Source organism: Mustela erminea, chromosome 21 (genome assembly GCF_009829155.1).
Source record: "Mustela erminea isolate mMusErm1 chromosome 21, mMusErm1.Pri, whole genome shotgun sequence".
In the NCBI taxonomy this organism is placed as follows: Eukaryota; Metazoa; Chordata; class Mammalia; order Carnivora; family Mustelidae; genus Mustela; species Mustela erminea.
In genome coordinates, this window is record NC_045634.1 from 10145544 (window position 1) to 10160911 (window position 15368).

A 15368-nucleotide genomic window follows, 5' to 3' on the forward strand; every position below is an offset into this window, starting at 1 on the left:
CTGGAGGGTGAGGGTGTAGGAATTTACTACAAAGAAGCACAAGGACAACTGCAGGGGTCAGAAGGTGAGGAAACTCTTCTGTATCTCAGTGACTTTGGTGGTTTTACCTCTGTATGGGTTTAACAAGACTCATAGACCTGTACTCCAATAGTCGTAAATTTTAGTTCGATTAAAATATAAGTAAAAGACAGGGAAACAGAGATATAGTCAGGGAGACAGAGAGAAAATTCTGTCTGGCATATAATAATATAGTAAGTGCTTTGGGGCACCTGGGTGGCTCAGTGGGTTAAGCCGCTGCCTTCGGCTCAGGTCATGATCTCAGGGTCCTGGGATCGAGTCCCGCATCAGGCTCTCTGCTCAGTAGGGAGCCTGCTTCCTCCTCTCTTTCTGCCTGCCTCTCTGCCTGCTTGTGATCTCTCTCTGTCAAATAAATAAATAAAATATTAAAAAAATATATATAGTAAGTGCTTTAGAAATGCTTGTTGAATAACAAATTAAATTTCTTTCTTTGACGTGTTTCAGATAATAATATGACTCTACTCTCCCCAAAAAAATGGTGGTAGAATAGTGATTTCCTAAGCTCTTACAAGGAAAATATCTGGGGTAGATCATTACATAAGTCATTTGTGATCCTTATGAGAAAAAAATAGAATATACAGATAAATAAAAGGAAAAACAATCACCTATAATTCCACCATCTAAACATAACCATAGTTGAAAACTGATTTATAACCTGCCAGACTTTTCGCTATAGATGAGAACAATCAATTTTTTAAATTAGAAAATGGTTTCATACCATGCATTTTGTTTGAAAACTACTTTTTCACTCAGCAATATATTCTGAAAAAAATAAGGATCTGCATCATCAGTTTTAATGATTGCTAATTTATACTACCAAGTGTCTCTTGCTGAACATTTAACTTGACTCCAATTTCTGGTAAACCAAACCATGTGGAATATTCTTAGTATATTCAAGGTATCTTTATGGACACAGCATCATTTCTTCATGGTAAATTCTTAGAATGGGAACTGCTATGTTAAAAAAATGCATATTATACAACTTTTCATTCATATTACCAAATTCCTCTCCAGAAGATTATAGAATTTACTTACAGCAAATGTGGAATGGGACTTAGGGCTGTGTTTCAGTGGTCCTTTTCTGACAGATCTTTTCTCTTAATTACTTTGTAGATTATAAATGTTCATTTTTTTAGTGACAGTATTTTTAAGTCATCCTTAAATAGAATTTTTTATTGGGTATCAAGCAATGTAAAACATAATTAGGAAGGCGAACCAACTGCGCATCTAATATTACCTTGGGATTATTTGAGAATATCACCTACTGTCCTACTAGCTACCTTTACTGGGCAGTTTGGGGAGAAGTGACTTCATTTTGCAGGTAGGGACACTCCCTAGAAAAACGGTAGTGTTATACTTTGATTATTTCTAGGACAATTGATCATGACACTTTCCAATCTCATTTTACTGTTTAGCATACTTATAAATGGTCTTAAGTTATACTCATCACAGTGACCTTTTGGGCAGGGCCCTAAATCAATGAGCAACTACTTTCCTCTAAGGTAGACCAATGGATACTGTCTATACTTCTTTGGTCTATTTAAATCAAATGTTTTGGAAGCCAGTGAATAGGCACCACCCACTGCGACCTCTCTGAAGCTAGAAACTAATAAACAGAAATCTGAATTTCATTCTGCACAACAGATCTATTCCTCAACTCATAAAACATGGATTTCAACCCCATACTCAATCCTGCATTAAATCCTAACCTAGTTTTGAAAGTCACCTCTAGGCTTGGTTCAAGTAAGTCTTGGCCAAAGGAAGAGAAAGTCAGTTGAATTTTAACAACCCTGAAGATCAAAAATAGTTAAGTAAAAAAGAGTATTATGCCTCCATCAGAAAGGATGAATACCCAAATTTTGTATCAACATGGACAGGACTGGAAGAGATTATACTGAGTGAAGTCAAGCAGATTCAAGTATCATATGGTTTCACTTATTTGCAGAGCATAAGAAATAACACAGAGGACATGGGGAGATGGAGAGAAGGGAGTTGGGGGAAACTGGAGGGGGAGAAGAACCATGAGAGACTATGGACTATGGACTCTGAAACAATCCGAGGGTTTTGAAGGGGTGGGGGGTGGGAGGTTGGGTGAGCCTGGTGGTGGGTATTAAGGAGGGCACGTATTTCATGGAGCACTGGGTGTGATGCATAATCAATGAAATCTGGTACAATGAAAAGAAATTTAAAAAGTAAAAAAGTTTTTTTTAAAAAGTGACTATATACTTACTTCAGACAGAAAACTAGGTTTTTTCAGTGAATTGACTTGTACAACTGCTAACCTGTAACTTTCTAAAAATACACTGCCTTTTTTTTTAAAGATTTTATTTATTTATGTGACAGAGAGCGAGAGATCACAAGTAGGCAGAGAGAGAAGGGGAAGCAGGCTCCCCGCTGAGCAGAGATCCTGATGCGGGGTTCGATCCCAGGACCCTGAGACCATGACCCGAGCCAAAGGCAGAGGCTTTAACCCACTGAGCCACCCAGGCACCCCAAAAATATACTGCTTTTAAGGCCTTGAATTACTTTCCTTAAAGTCTGAACTTTCCAAATAACCAAATTCTAATTCATGCTGCATTAGGATAATTCAGAAGATGTCGGTTAAGCATCTGACTCTTGATTTCTGCTCAAGACATGATCTCAGCGTGGTGACATCGAGCCCCATATTGGGCTCCATGCTGGGTGTGGAGCCTGCTTGAGACTCTCTCCCTCTCGCTCTGCCCCCTCCCCCTACCATGTGCACAGGTGAGCAAACATGCACGCTCTCTCTCGCTCTCTCTCTCTCTCTTCCTCTCTCAAAAATAAATAAATAAGGGTGCCTGGGTGGCTCAGTTGGTTCAGCATCTGCCTTCAGCTCAGGTCATGACCCTGCAGCCCTAGGATCGAGTCTGGCATCGGGCTCCCTGCTCATCCGGGAGTCTGCTTCTCTCTCTGACCCTCCCCCTTCTCATGCTCTCTCTCAAATAAATAAAATCTTAAAAAATAAAAAAGAGAGAGAGAATTATAAATAAATAAATAAATAAATAAATAAATAAATAAATAAAGACTTGTAATGTTTTAAAACTAAATGGTGTCTTAATCCCTCAAGGGGTGTCTGAACCCTTCATTTTATAGCGTTGTTCCCTGGCCTGCCCCAACTTCTAGTTATTAAGGGAAACAGGCTGCCCTTGATCTCCTGCACTCCCATTTGGGATCTTCCAATAATACCCAGACCTTCTTTCCACTGTTCCCACTTTTAAATAACTTATAAAGTGATGTCACTTGTAAAGTCTTTTAGGGAACTATACCTCAACTCCTTCTACCTATGTCTAACTATGTAATCTTAGATCTGTTAATATTATTCAGAGGTCAACTACAAATTCCCATGCTGAATCCACAATACAATCAAAAAGCAAATTACTAATAATCATCAATATGAGAACAAGAAAATACTTATAGGATAAAACGGACCTTTTCTGGGTCAAAATCTTAACTAAAAATGTTGACTCCACATATCAGCATTCTTGGGGTCCAGTAATTTACACAGCCTAAAAATGCTTAAACTTCTCTTTTGTTTTTTAAAAAAGGAAATACTTAGAGGTATATTCATTCTAGTTTTAATACATATCTTGGAATAATCCAAGGATGTATAAATTCTAGCACCTGCTTGCAGGAACTCATTCACCAATAGTGAAGATGTGTACAAAAAAATATAGAGAAAATAAGTCTAGGATTTTCAAGAAGGAAGAGGGGTCTTTTTACTGGGGTGATAAGAAAATGCTTCCTGGCAGAGGTAGCATTTATGCTGGGTCTTAAAGAATAAGATTCAGGCCGGAGATGCGCTGATGGATGGGTCATTTCCGATAAAGGGAAGAACAGGGTAACAGGAAATTGTAGGTTTTGCTTAGCAAAAGATGAGTATCCTAGATGACTGAGTTGCAGGATACACAAAGTGCACAGTGGGAGAAAAAGAGTCCAGTTAACATTAAAACACTTTGCGGAGGACATTAAAGCCCAAACTTTGGGGCTCTTTTGCTCTTTCTTCATTGTGTAGGCATTTCAGGCTTCAGAGGGGTTAGGATACGCTTATGGAACCATTTGACCTATTTACGAAGTCTTGCCTGGATAATGTTTGCATCCTGTATGGAGCTGTATTCTTTTATCAGTTAACTAACAATTACCTCATTCTGTGTGGGTAGACAGGAAGCAGAGTCTACATTTTATTTGTCTGTGGCTTCCTATTACTTCCTATTACTGTTCAGGAGCTTACACACAGGGAGGTTTGGCCATCCTTACCCGACAGAAGACTTTGGGAGTTAATAGATTAGGTTTCATCATTTAATTGAGCTTCATCTTTATAACCTTTCAAATATTGCTGTAGTTGCCCATTTAGCACTTTCAATCATCGGCAATAAATTATTGCAAATCCAGGATCTCTAGAACCTCAGCCTAGCGCCTCAGATGGAAATGGTCCCACAATTCTATGCCAATGATCCTAATGGAGAAACAGGATTTTCTGAACATTTTTCTGGATCCTGTCTTGTTTGAGATTTATCTGTTCTCCAGGGAGCTCAGAATCAGGGAGTAATGCTCTGTGTGGGAGGCAGAGGCCTGACAAATCCTTCTGTTCTTATCACTGTTTTCTTTTGCTATGCTGATGAGAACCTTGAAATGACTCAGTTATTGACATGTGTATTATCTCCCTATGAACCATGGGAAACTCACCCACATACCATTCTTCCAGATTCACTCTTGCATCAGTCTTAGTTCTACTTGGACATGGGCATAAACTTCTTGGTCCTTCCTTAGATTTGGTCCAAGACTGTAAGCCCTTTTACTGGACAGAGAATGGTATTGGGTTTTCCCCTATTTCCTGGCAATTCTATTCATTCCTCTTCCTCCTACATCAGTCTTTCTTAGCTCCCCGGCACACTGTATGGCCAATGGAGCTGAAACATCTAGGGGTGGGGTGGAGAAAGCTCACTGCAGAGAGCTAAGCAGATCATAAGCTACCCATGTGCCCAAAGAAGCCTTTAGCCAACTAAATTCAGACAGAACAAAACTGTCCAGGCAATATCTTCGAAGGAAAAGCAGCACTTTCTACTATGTTCTAATTGATCTCAATCAAAGTTCATTCCTCTAGATACCTACTTTCATCTACTTAGTTATATATGATTTAACTTAGGTTGTATATTACAGAACAGGAGATAGAATGCTTAACTTCTGCTGTACCAATTGCATTATATAATAAATACCTCTAGTATCAATTACGGCAATGCCAAATACTGAGCAGGTTACAAACTAAATCTGAAATGACTTCTGTATCCTATACTAGAGTGAAGATCATATATTTCCTCCCTAAACCAACGCTAGAATAACCCAGCCAGTTATTTTCAACTCCAGGGTGCAAAGTAATAGCAGTTCTCTTTATGGGTATGTGATGTGAACTATTTACAAAATTACGCTGTAATTACTATGTGGAGTTAAGGTAATTACATAGCAATTGTCCTATAATCATTGGATTTTTTTATCTGATTTATAAAATGCTGTATGAATTACATGGTAATTAATACTGGGTCTTCCTGGTGTAATTTAGTTATTATTCATTAGTTCATTAGTAAATCCTGTATCCACAGAGATCTGTGTGTTTCAACAATAGCAATCAGTATTTAAGCCTCTAAGACGTGGGGATCTGACTTAGGCATTAAATAACTGGAAAAACTGGTGTAAAGCAATATATGGTTCAGCAAAATTAACCAAGAAGTGCTCCGACGTGATCCTAATACAAATTACGATATTTAGGAAATACACCCACACACCCACACACACATATATTTATACTTTGTGTTTATTTATTTCTGTGAGTTACCACCCGTTCCACATCTGTTCCTACCCAGCTGATGAATGCTGGGCGAGGTTTACTAGGGAGCCAGGGAGTAAAAAAAAAAAATCCTCTCCAGCACCACTCAAATGTCTTCATACAGTTGTCTCCAACCCTGATCAGATGTTGTAATCACCTAGAGAGATTTAAAGATATCTGGATCCACCTCCAGAGATTCTGATTTAAATTGGTCTGGAGCAGAGCTGGGGTGTTAGGAATTTTAAGAGCTCCCCAGGTAACTACAATGTATATATATCCCAGATTATTTTTATTTGAAGCCCAGGTTGAGCGCCATTAGCTTTGAAATACCACTAGAGACAAGACCTAAAGATGGCTGACTATTTGCAACTTCCAAAACTCTGGAGTTGATTTTTTCCTCTATAGCTTATAGCTTTTGGACAACAGAGTCAAAGAATGTTAAGTATAACACGATTGATAATAAAGTGTATGTGACTTGCCAGCTTCACTAAATGTGTTCTATGACATGTTAATTTAATTAATCATTTAAAAACTTTTTATCAAAGCATGCATGTGCATACTTCAAAAAGTCAAGCAGTATTAGGTGCCTGGGTGACTCAGTGGGTTAAGTATCTGCCTTCGGCTCAGGTCATGATCCCAGGGTCCTGGGACTGAGTCCCACATCAGGCTCTCTGCTCAGCAGGGAGCCTGCTTCCTCCTCTCTCTCTCTCTACCTGCCTCTCTGCCTACTTGTGATCTCTCTCTGTCAAATAAATAAATAAATTCTTAAATAAAAAAAAAGTCAAGGAGTATCATGGGGCTTATAATGGAAATCAATAGTTTCTCATCTTACTTTTGCCCCACGCCAGTACCATAACCCCAGAAACAATCAATGTTACCTCTTTTAACTGTATCTAAATAATACAGTTGCTCTGCTATAACTTGATTTTACAATTTGATGCCTTATCATTTGAAGTCCTATCCACACAACTCATTTCCCCCAACACATACACATACACACACCACCCTCTACAACCTTCCAAAACACTTAAACCACAATGTTAGTTAAATCAGTAGTTAATCCTTATATAATCACGACAGTAAATAGCCTTGACATCTGGAATTTGTACTATGAAACTGTAATCGTCTAACAGAGAGGTCTATTTGTTCAATATTCCACATGCCTATCAGGAATTCCGCCCCCAAAATATCCAACAGAACTCTGAAACATTTTTAATAACAAAAAGGTAGCGACAATTGAGCACTCATGTACCAGAAGCTATTTTTAAGAATGCCACGTTATTCATGTAATCCTCCCATCAACACGATGTGGTAGAACTATTATTATTTCTCTTCCGTGAAAAAAGAAAACTGAGTTAAGTAATTTGGCTACCTGGTAAGGGATGAAATGAAGCTGAAACCCAGACCCTCTGGCTTCCTAAGGCTGGGGTCTCCGCCCTCACACAGAGCAGGCCACCAAAAGACCAACCATCAAGCCTTGTTTTCCCCGCCTGGTTCTGCTTCCGTCTGGAGCGATTGCCCTCGCAAACCTGCACGGTTATAAACCTTGCCCTTCCTCTTATTGGTCTGTTTCCTGGACCCCACTTCAGACTCTTTCTTACACTGGGCCCTCACTAAATACAAGCCATTCTCTAGTAAATTCCTGATCAAAGGAAAAGGGAGGTGAAAATTTTGAGGCAAGCCTATCTAAATGTCTGTACTTGGCCTGCACACTCTGTTAATAATCTGGCCTGTATATTGGTTTCTTCTTGCTGCAATAATGAATGAGCACAACCTTAATGGCTCGCAACACACATGTAGTAAGTATCTTTCCGTTCTGGAGGTCAGAGGTCTGAAGTAGATCCACAGGGCTGATTTCTTTGAACAGTTCCAGGGTACAATCCATTTTCTCATCTATTCCAGCTTCCAGAAAACATCTACATCCTTTGGCTTGTGGTTCCCTCCCCACAGCTTCAGAGCCAGCCCTATCAAACCTTTTCCTCCCAGTGTCTCTGCTCCACCTTCACAATGTCTTATCCTCCTGTGCTGCTCTGGAGAAGCTCGGGGCCAATCTGATGCCTGATTTTGTTGTGTATGTGGCCTGAGAAATTTTCAGGATCTGACATTTCAACCCACAGTGAATGTGGTGGGGCAAGATTCTTTCCTTAATTATAATGAGTATTTGGGAGGCTTTTCATACTTTTCAGTTCTGGGAAATGTTGTAGAGATGTTATTTCCTTCCTAAACCCTCCACATTTTCTTTCATTCTACAACTCATTCTACAACTTTGAAATCAGTGCTCCTAAATGGACCCCCAATTTTCTATCGTTCTGTCATTTCATGCCTCTAGGTGATTTCTTCAACTTTATCTTCTAAATCAACAACTATATCTTCTTTATCTTTATCTTCTAACTCATCAACTTTATCTTCTAAATCATCAACTGATTTTTTTTTTTTTTGTTCCCACTGTTAATATTTTTACATTCTCAGAGTTCTGCCTGGTTCTCTTATGTTGTCTTACTCATTGGTTCATTGTGGTTGTTGCTTTTGTTAAAACGACCCTATTTTGGTTTTATGGATATAGTGCTATATGTATCTAAGAATATGAATCACAGCTATGTTTGTTGTTTTGTGTGTTTCATTTTATTACCAAGTTCTCATTTGCTCCCTGCCTGGTTTCCTTATTCTCAAATTTACTTTTATTCACTTTGCTTGGTTTTTGTCACTGTCTTTCCTCTTTGGGGCTTTTCTCAATTGTGAGGTAATCCTTGGCTCAACAGAACTTCTAGGATGGAGGCACTGACAAGCTCAATGGAATTTCTGTGCACGAAGACCACCTAACAATTAAGTGAGCAGTACTCTCATATGTCAGGGCCTGACCTTTTCACAGGGGGACGTCCAAATGTTAGTGTCTACCATCTTTTGTCTAGGGTCAGACAATTTACAGAGAAGAATGTTCAAATCTTCTACCCTGCCAAGACAGACACAGACACACACCTGGCTGCAAGCATTCTAGCAACCAGGAGGTCTGGGAGACAAACACGGGCAGCCATGGGTTCTAACATTTTAGTGAACGGACTTTCACTGCATTCCTCCTGTTATCTTTAAGATAAATTGCTCCTGTTCATTTCCATGCCAATTGTCCCCAAATCCACATTCTCATTGACTTGTTTTCTCTAGAAAAATCTATCTGAGGCAAGGGTTTAAAAGGCTTTGTGGGGATCCCACTGCCCCTCGCACAGACCTTCACTCATTGCTCCTGATTTTACTTCATCCTTCATCTCTGCCTTCAGGTTCCTGATGCCTCAGTTCCCTTAGGCTCTCTATGGGCGCCTGCAAAGGGACTTCACTTGCTTACCCTTTCTGCCAATTCTTAATTGCAGAATATTCTGCTCTCTTCAGATTTCTACGCTTCTATTGATATAAATGGAAAGTGTCCCATCTTTCAAAAATATTGTTTGATTACTTTTATCATCTTTCACATTATTTTTGCCCATATGGACTTAAAGCTTCTTATCCCCCAAAAGCGAGATTTCCAAAGGTATAAACAGATGTTCAGTTTTCTGTGTTTAATAGAAAGACTCCAACATGTCAGTCCAGGCCTTGGCAGGGAACAGAAGACAAACAAGCTGGATGACTGAGGACAGTTGAATAAAGTGTCCAGACAGTTCCAATGATGACATAGAGCCCTTTTTACCCCCAAAGAATAATAAACAAACAGAGAGAGAAGTTACCAGAACCCAAAAGAGAGCTGTGTGGACACAGTTGTTGGACAGGAAATGTGACTTCTGCTAAATCATCAAAATGGCCATGGTTCTTTACTTCTTCCCATCACTGTGTCATTTCTAGTGTTGTAGTTGTTTTTACTAAAAGCCAGAGTCTACCTCCCCCATCCCTTGAATGTAGGCGGATCTCATGCAACATTAGCCAATGGAATGTAGTAGAAGTGAGGGCCAGGCAGCTCTAAGGGAAGAAGAGGCCTCAAGACACCCAATAGGTTTCAGCTTGCTCTCTGAAGCCCTGTCCTGCTGCCATGAGAATGACCTTGAGCTGGCTTGATGGAGGATAGGACACAAATGTCCCCTCCTCCCCTTTGGTCCCAAATGACAGCCGGCCAACTGCCAGATTTTAAGTGAAAGCATGCCAGGCCAGCGGGTACCTAGCCAACCAACAAGTGGACACAGATTCAAAAATGACCTGGCCAAGCCAGGCCCTGGCCAGAACCAGCCAACGGAACTCAGCACAATTTTTGAAACCACAGAATCATGAACTAAATAAATGGTTGTTTAAATCACAAAGTTGGGAAAAACTTCTAAATACAACAACAGCTAACTGACAGAAGCTTTTAATCAAGGGGAACAGCTAACATGTAGTAATAAGGTAGGAGGAAGTCATAAAAATAAGTGCCCTGACCCTCCTCTTCCTGTCTTTCCAATTACCTGTGAGTACCGTCTGTTCATCTAGCTGGAGAGGGACAGAATGCATTCATGCACTTCATGTGGGTCAGGCTCCCGGCAATCACAGCAAGATGAATAAAGTTACAGCATAGACCTGGAAAAACAAAATAGGAGAGATTCACCATACCTACTCATCTTTCAATTCACAGAACATCTGGAGATTTTTGTCAAATGTCTGCAGTGACACTGGAGGCTCCAAAAAGAATACTAAAGCTAGATTTGGGAACAAAGAATTTTAGCCAATTATAGTAGCAAATGCATGGGAGAGACTGTGTTTATTCCAAGTGTATTATTCCAGTACTACTTTCTGATATAGACCAGGCCAAGGATTCATATCTTGTACTATCTTCTCAACACATAGTCATAATAATAAATTATAAATTATACACCCAAGCTAGGATCTGTTTAAAATATTATGTCAGGTCTCAATGAAACAAAAATCCAGCTAATCTTAACAAAATTCCAATAAACAGGATTGAAGTCATACTTAATGTTTAAAGGGAAAAAAGCATGACACTATTAATCATTTTGGATTGGGCATAGCTGCAAATCAAACCATTCTGAACACCTACAAACACAACAGGAGATCGAAGAGAAGAAGAGCAGCAATTCTAGGAACAGAGAAGTGACCACTTTCCAGAAGGTAGGACATGCGGAAAAGTGAATCCGAGGCAAAATACTGGAAGCTAGACCATGGGTGAGGGGCCAGCTCCAAACAAGTGTGAGAGCAGCATAGGACACATTCAGAACTTTTAGAAGTCTGCTCCACTAAGGGACATCACTCCAGAGGCTAAGTGGGGGTGGAAACTTCATGGGGACAATGTGGTCTCAGGACTCTCGGGGTCACAGAAAGACCAGGGGTGTCTGAGTACAACAGAGCTCCCATATTAGAGCAGGGAAGTCAGCTGCAGAGACGGAGCCAGGGAGTGAGCTCTCAGCTCGGGGTTACCTCAAACCGTGATCTAAGGCACAGTCAGGCCACTGCTCTTCAAGCAGAGACCCCACAGTGGCAGTTCCAGGGAGACTCACCTTCCTCCCCTGGAGGGAGTGGTGTGGGAGTGCTGTAGGAATCTGCTGGCTTTGGAGACTCCAAACAGGGCCGTGCGCCAGAGACAGAAATGCTCGGTCACAGACCAGGTGAGCACGGAGTGTGGCCAGAGACCAGGGAGACAGGAGTGATTGCCTACTTTTCTCCAAGGGCACACTGAGGAATGGAGCCCCGAGCTCTCGGGATCTCCAGGACAGAGATTGGGAGGCCACCATTTTCATTCTCCTCCTCCAGAGCTCTAAGGCAGGCTCTGTTCCATAAAGCTTTTGTTCCCTTGAAAGCTCCTGAGAGAGAACCGAGCAGATTAAGATGACTTAGCCTGGCCCCTGGCAAGGGCAGTGCACTTCTGCCTCGGGCAAAGACATGTGAGAATCACTGTAATATTCCCCTCCCCCAGAAGATCAGCAAAAACATCCAGCCAAGACCAAGCTCACTGATCAAGGAGAACTGCAGAACTCGAGGGCTAGGGAAAGCAACACATAGAATTCATGCGGTTTTTTTCGCATGATTCTTTAGTCTTTCTTTTTTTTTTTTTTCTTTTAAGATTTTATTTATTTATCAGAGAGAGAGAGGGTGAGAGCAAGCACAGGCAGACAGAATGGCAGGCAGAGGCAGAGGGAGAAGCAGGCTCCCTGCCGAGCAAGGAGCCCGATGTGGGACTCGATCCCAGGACGCTGGGATCATGACCTGAGCCGAAGGCAGCTGCTTAACCAACTGAGCCACCCAGGTGTCCTGATTCTTTAGTCTTTCAAACTTAAATTTTTTTAATCTTCATTATTTTTTTTCTTTTTATCTTTCTTTAAAGTTTTCTCTTTCCTATTTTAATCTATTTTAAATATTTTATCTTATCAAAAAGTTTTTTTTTTTAGATTATTTATTTATTTATTTATTTATTTGACAGACAGAGATCACAAGTAAGCAGAGAGGCAGGCAGAGAAAGAGGGGGGAAGAAGGCTCCCAGCTGAGCCGAGAGCAGGGCTTGATCCCAGGACCCTGGGATCATGACCTGAGCTGAAGGCAGAGGCTTCAACCCACTGAGCCACCCAGGCACCCCTTATCAAAAATTGTTTTTAATATTTTTAAATTTTCATCATTATAGTCACATTCTATATACCTTCATTGTATTTAACCTTATTTTTTGTATACATTCAAGTTTTTCCTTCTTTAAAATTCTGGAATACAGTTTCTTCTAACAGAACAAAATATACCCTAAATCAAGTGTGTGGCTTTGTTCTACTCTCCAGCCAGATCACATTTTCTCCTTTTTTCTTCCTTTTTTCAACCAACTTCTTATCAACTCCTTTTTTTAAAATATGTTATTTATTCATTTGAGAGGGAGAGACAGAGAGAGCATGAGCAGCGGGAGCAGCAGAGGCAGAGGGAGAAGCAGACTCCCCGCTGAGCAGGGTGCCTGACATGGGGCTAGATCCCAGGACTCTGAGATCATGACCCAAGCCAAAAGCAGACACTTAACCCTCTGAGCCACCCAGGTGCCCCTTATCAATTCAATTTTTAAAATTTCTAAATTTTCATCTTTAGAGTCATAGTCCATCCCTTCGGCATGTTTACCCTTATTTTTGTATACATGTGTTTTTCTTTCTTTAAAATTTTGGGAGGCAATTTCTTTTAACAGGCCAAAATACACCCAAAATCAAGTGAGTGGCTCTGTTCTATTCACCAGCCTAATCATATTTTTTTTCCTTTCTTCTCCCCCCAGTTTCAGGTCTCTTCTGATTTGACCCCAGAAAAATTTAGACCCCAGAAAAATATACACTAACCAAATCAGAAGAGACCCAAAAATTTAGGCTGGTGCAGCCACTCTGGAAAACAGTATGGAGGTTCCTCAAAAAGTTGAAAAAAGAGCTTCCCTGTGACCCAGTAATTGTACTACTGGGTATTTATCTGAAAGACACAAATGTGGTGATCTGAAGGGGCACATGCAACCCAATGTTTATAGCAGCAATGTCCACAATAGCCAAACTATGGAAAGGACCTAGATGTCCATCAAAGATGAATGGATAAAGAAGATGTGGTATATATACACAATGGAATACTATGCAGCCATCAAAAGAAATGAAATCTTGCCATTTGCAATGACATGGATGGAACTAGAGGGTATTATACTAAGCAAAGTAAATTAATCAGAGAAAGACAATTATCATATAGTCTCACTGATATAAGGAATTTGAGAAACAAGACAGAGGATCATAGGGGAAGGGAGAGAAAAATGAAACCAGATGAATGCAGAGAGGGAGACAAACCGTAAGAGACTCTCAATCTCAGGAAACAAATGATGGTTTTGGAGGGGAGGAGGCTGCAAGGAATAGGGTGGCTGCGTGATGGACATTGGGGAGGGTATGTGTTACAGAGAGAAAAATAAATTGAAAATGAAAAGGAAAGAAAAACAGATAATAGGGAACAACCTGTAAGTAGTCTCTGCTTCAACTTTTATTAACTAATTATTCACCCAATACCCAACTTCCAAGGTCATGTTATAAAAGAGTCATAGTCTATTGATAGCCTTTGTACACGGATTCTACTGTGAAGTATTGGTTGATGATTCGGAACCTGTGAGCATCTTCGATTATCAAATATTTAATGTTTTGTATAACCCTGAATTTACTAAGGCAGGAAGATGGACAAGAATGGTTTGGTGCGGCTTTGTTTTGATAACCACAGCCCCACAGGGTCTTCTCTTCATTTTTTCTTTAAAGATTTATTTATTTATTTATTGGCAGAGATCACAAGCAGGCAGAGAGGCAGGCAGAGAGAGGGAAGCAGGCTCCCCACTGAGCAGAAAGCCCGATGTGGGGCTCGATCCCAGGACCCTGAGATCATGACCTGAGCTGAAGGCAGAGGCTTAACCCACTGAGCCACCCAGGCGCTCCCCAGGGTCTTCTCTTTAATCCACTGCAAACATTCGAGAGAATTTTTCCTGGAAGTCATGAAATAATGGATTAAACTTTGTAGAAATGTATTTCTCTTCCACATAAAAGTCTAGCAGCATATAGTCCAGGATGTGAGGATGACTTCATATAGACACCAAAAGCCCAGGGTCCTTCTTTCTTTTTTTCTCTGCTGTCCTCATCCTGTGGCTTTTACCTCTGGTGCAAGACACTGACTTAAGATTCACTTGTCTTGCACATATTCCAGCTGGCAGGAAGTAAACAGGGTACCAGGACAGATGCATGGCCAGTGGAGGGTGGTGGAGTGTGGTGGGTGTGGAGAGTGGGCAGAGGAACATAAAGAAATGAAGTAAGATTTAATTTATATCTATATATAAGACATTTGGTCTTCAAAATCATTAAGGAAAAGAAGTTAACATAATGTCAATGTCTACTCCTGGCCCCTTCTCTGGTCCTAATCTGGCTATCATTTACATCCTTTTATACGGATGCTGGACAGTATTCCATCTTCATGTTACTGAGGGGATAGAGAGACACAGATGTTCAATATTCCCTTTGGGCCCACAATCTTTCCCCCGTTACAGATGCTACCTTCCTTTCCATGTGATAAAATAAAGCTATTTGTAACTGGACACAGGGACCCAAGGAGTAATGACCATGTTATCCAGCCTTCCTTGTAGCCAGACGTGAGCACGTGAGAAAGTTTTGCTCTTTGTATGTAAAGAGAATCCAAAGCAGCACTTTGATAATACAAATAACTTCACGAGTATAAAAGAGTACTTATCCTCGGTGAATTAGAAACCTTTATCCAGCACTCCTGTGTCTTCGGGTGTAAATCATCATGGTATCTGAGCTTTTACACCTTATCTTTAAGGGGAGTGTCCGAACACTGGTGCATAGGAATCTTCTAGGTGCTTGTACAACGCGAAGCTTCCTTGCTTTCACCCTGCACCTACTGAACCAGAATTTTCCCAGGGGTTTTAGAAATCTGTATTTTCCTATGTAAATTTTATAAGTAACTCCAAGGGAGTTGATTTCCAACAGAAGGGGGATAAGAAAGG

The 15368-nt window shown here is 40.6% G+C and overlaps 1 long non-coding RNA gene across 2 annotated transcripts in view; it reads right to left on the bottom strand.

The window, feature by feature from the left end:
- LOC116581825 overlaps nucleotides 1-15368 on the bottom strand; it is a 208769-nt gene that overhangs the window by 138398 nt on the left and 55003 nt on the right. For both annotated transcript variants that reach the window (XR_004282244.1, XR_004282245.1), the window contains exon 2: nucleotides 10336-10447. This is a non-coding gene — a long non-coding RNA (uncharacterized LOC116581825). The remainder of the gene's footprint in view (nucleotides 1-10335; nucleotides 10448-15368) is intronic.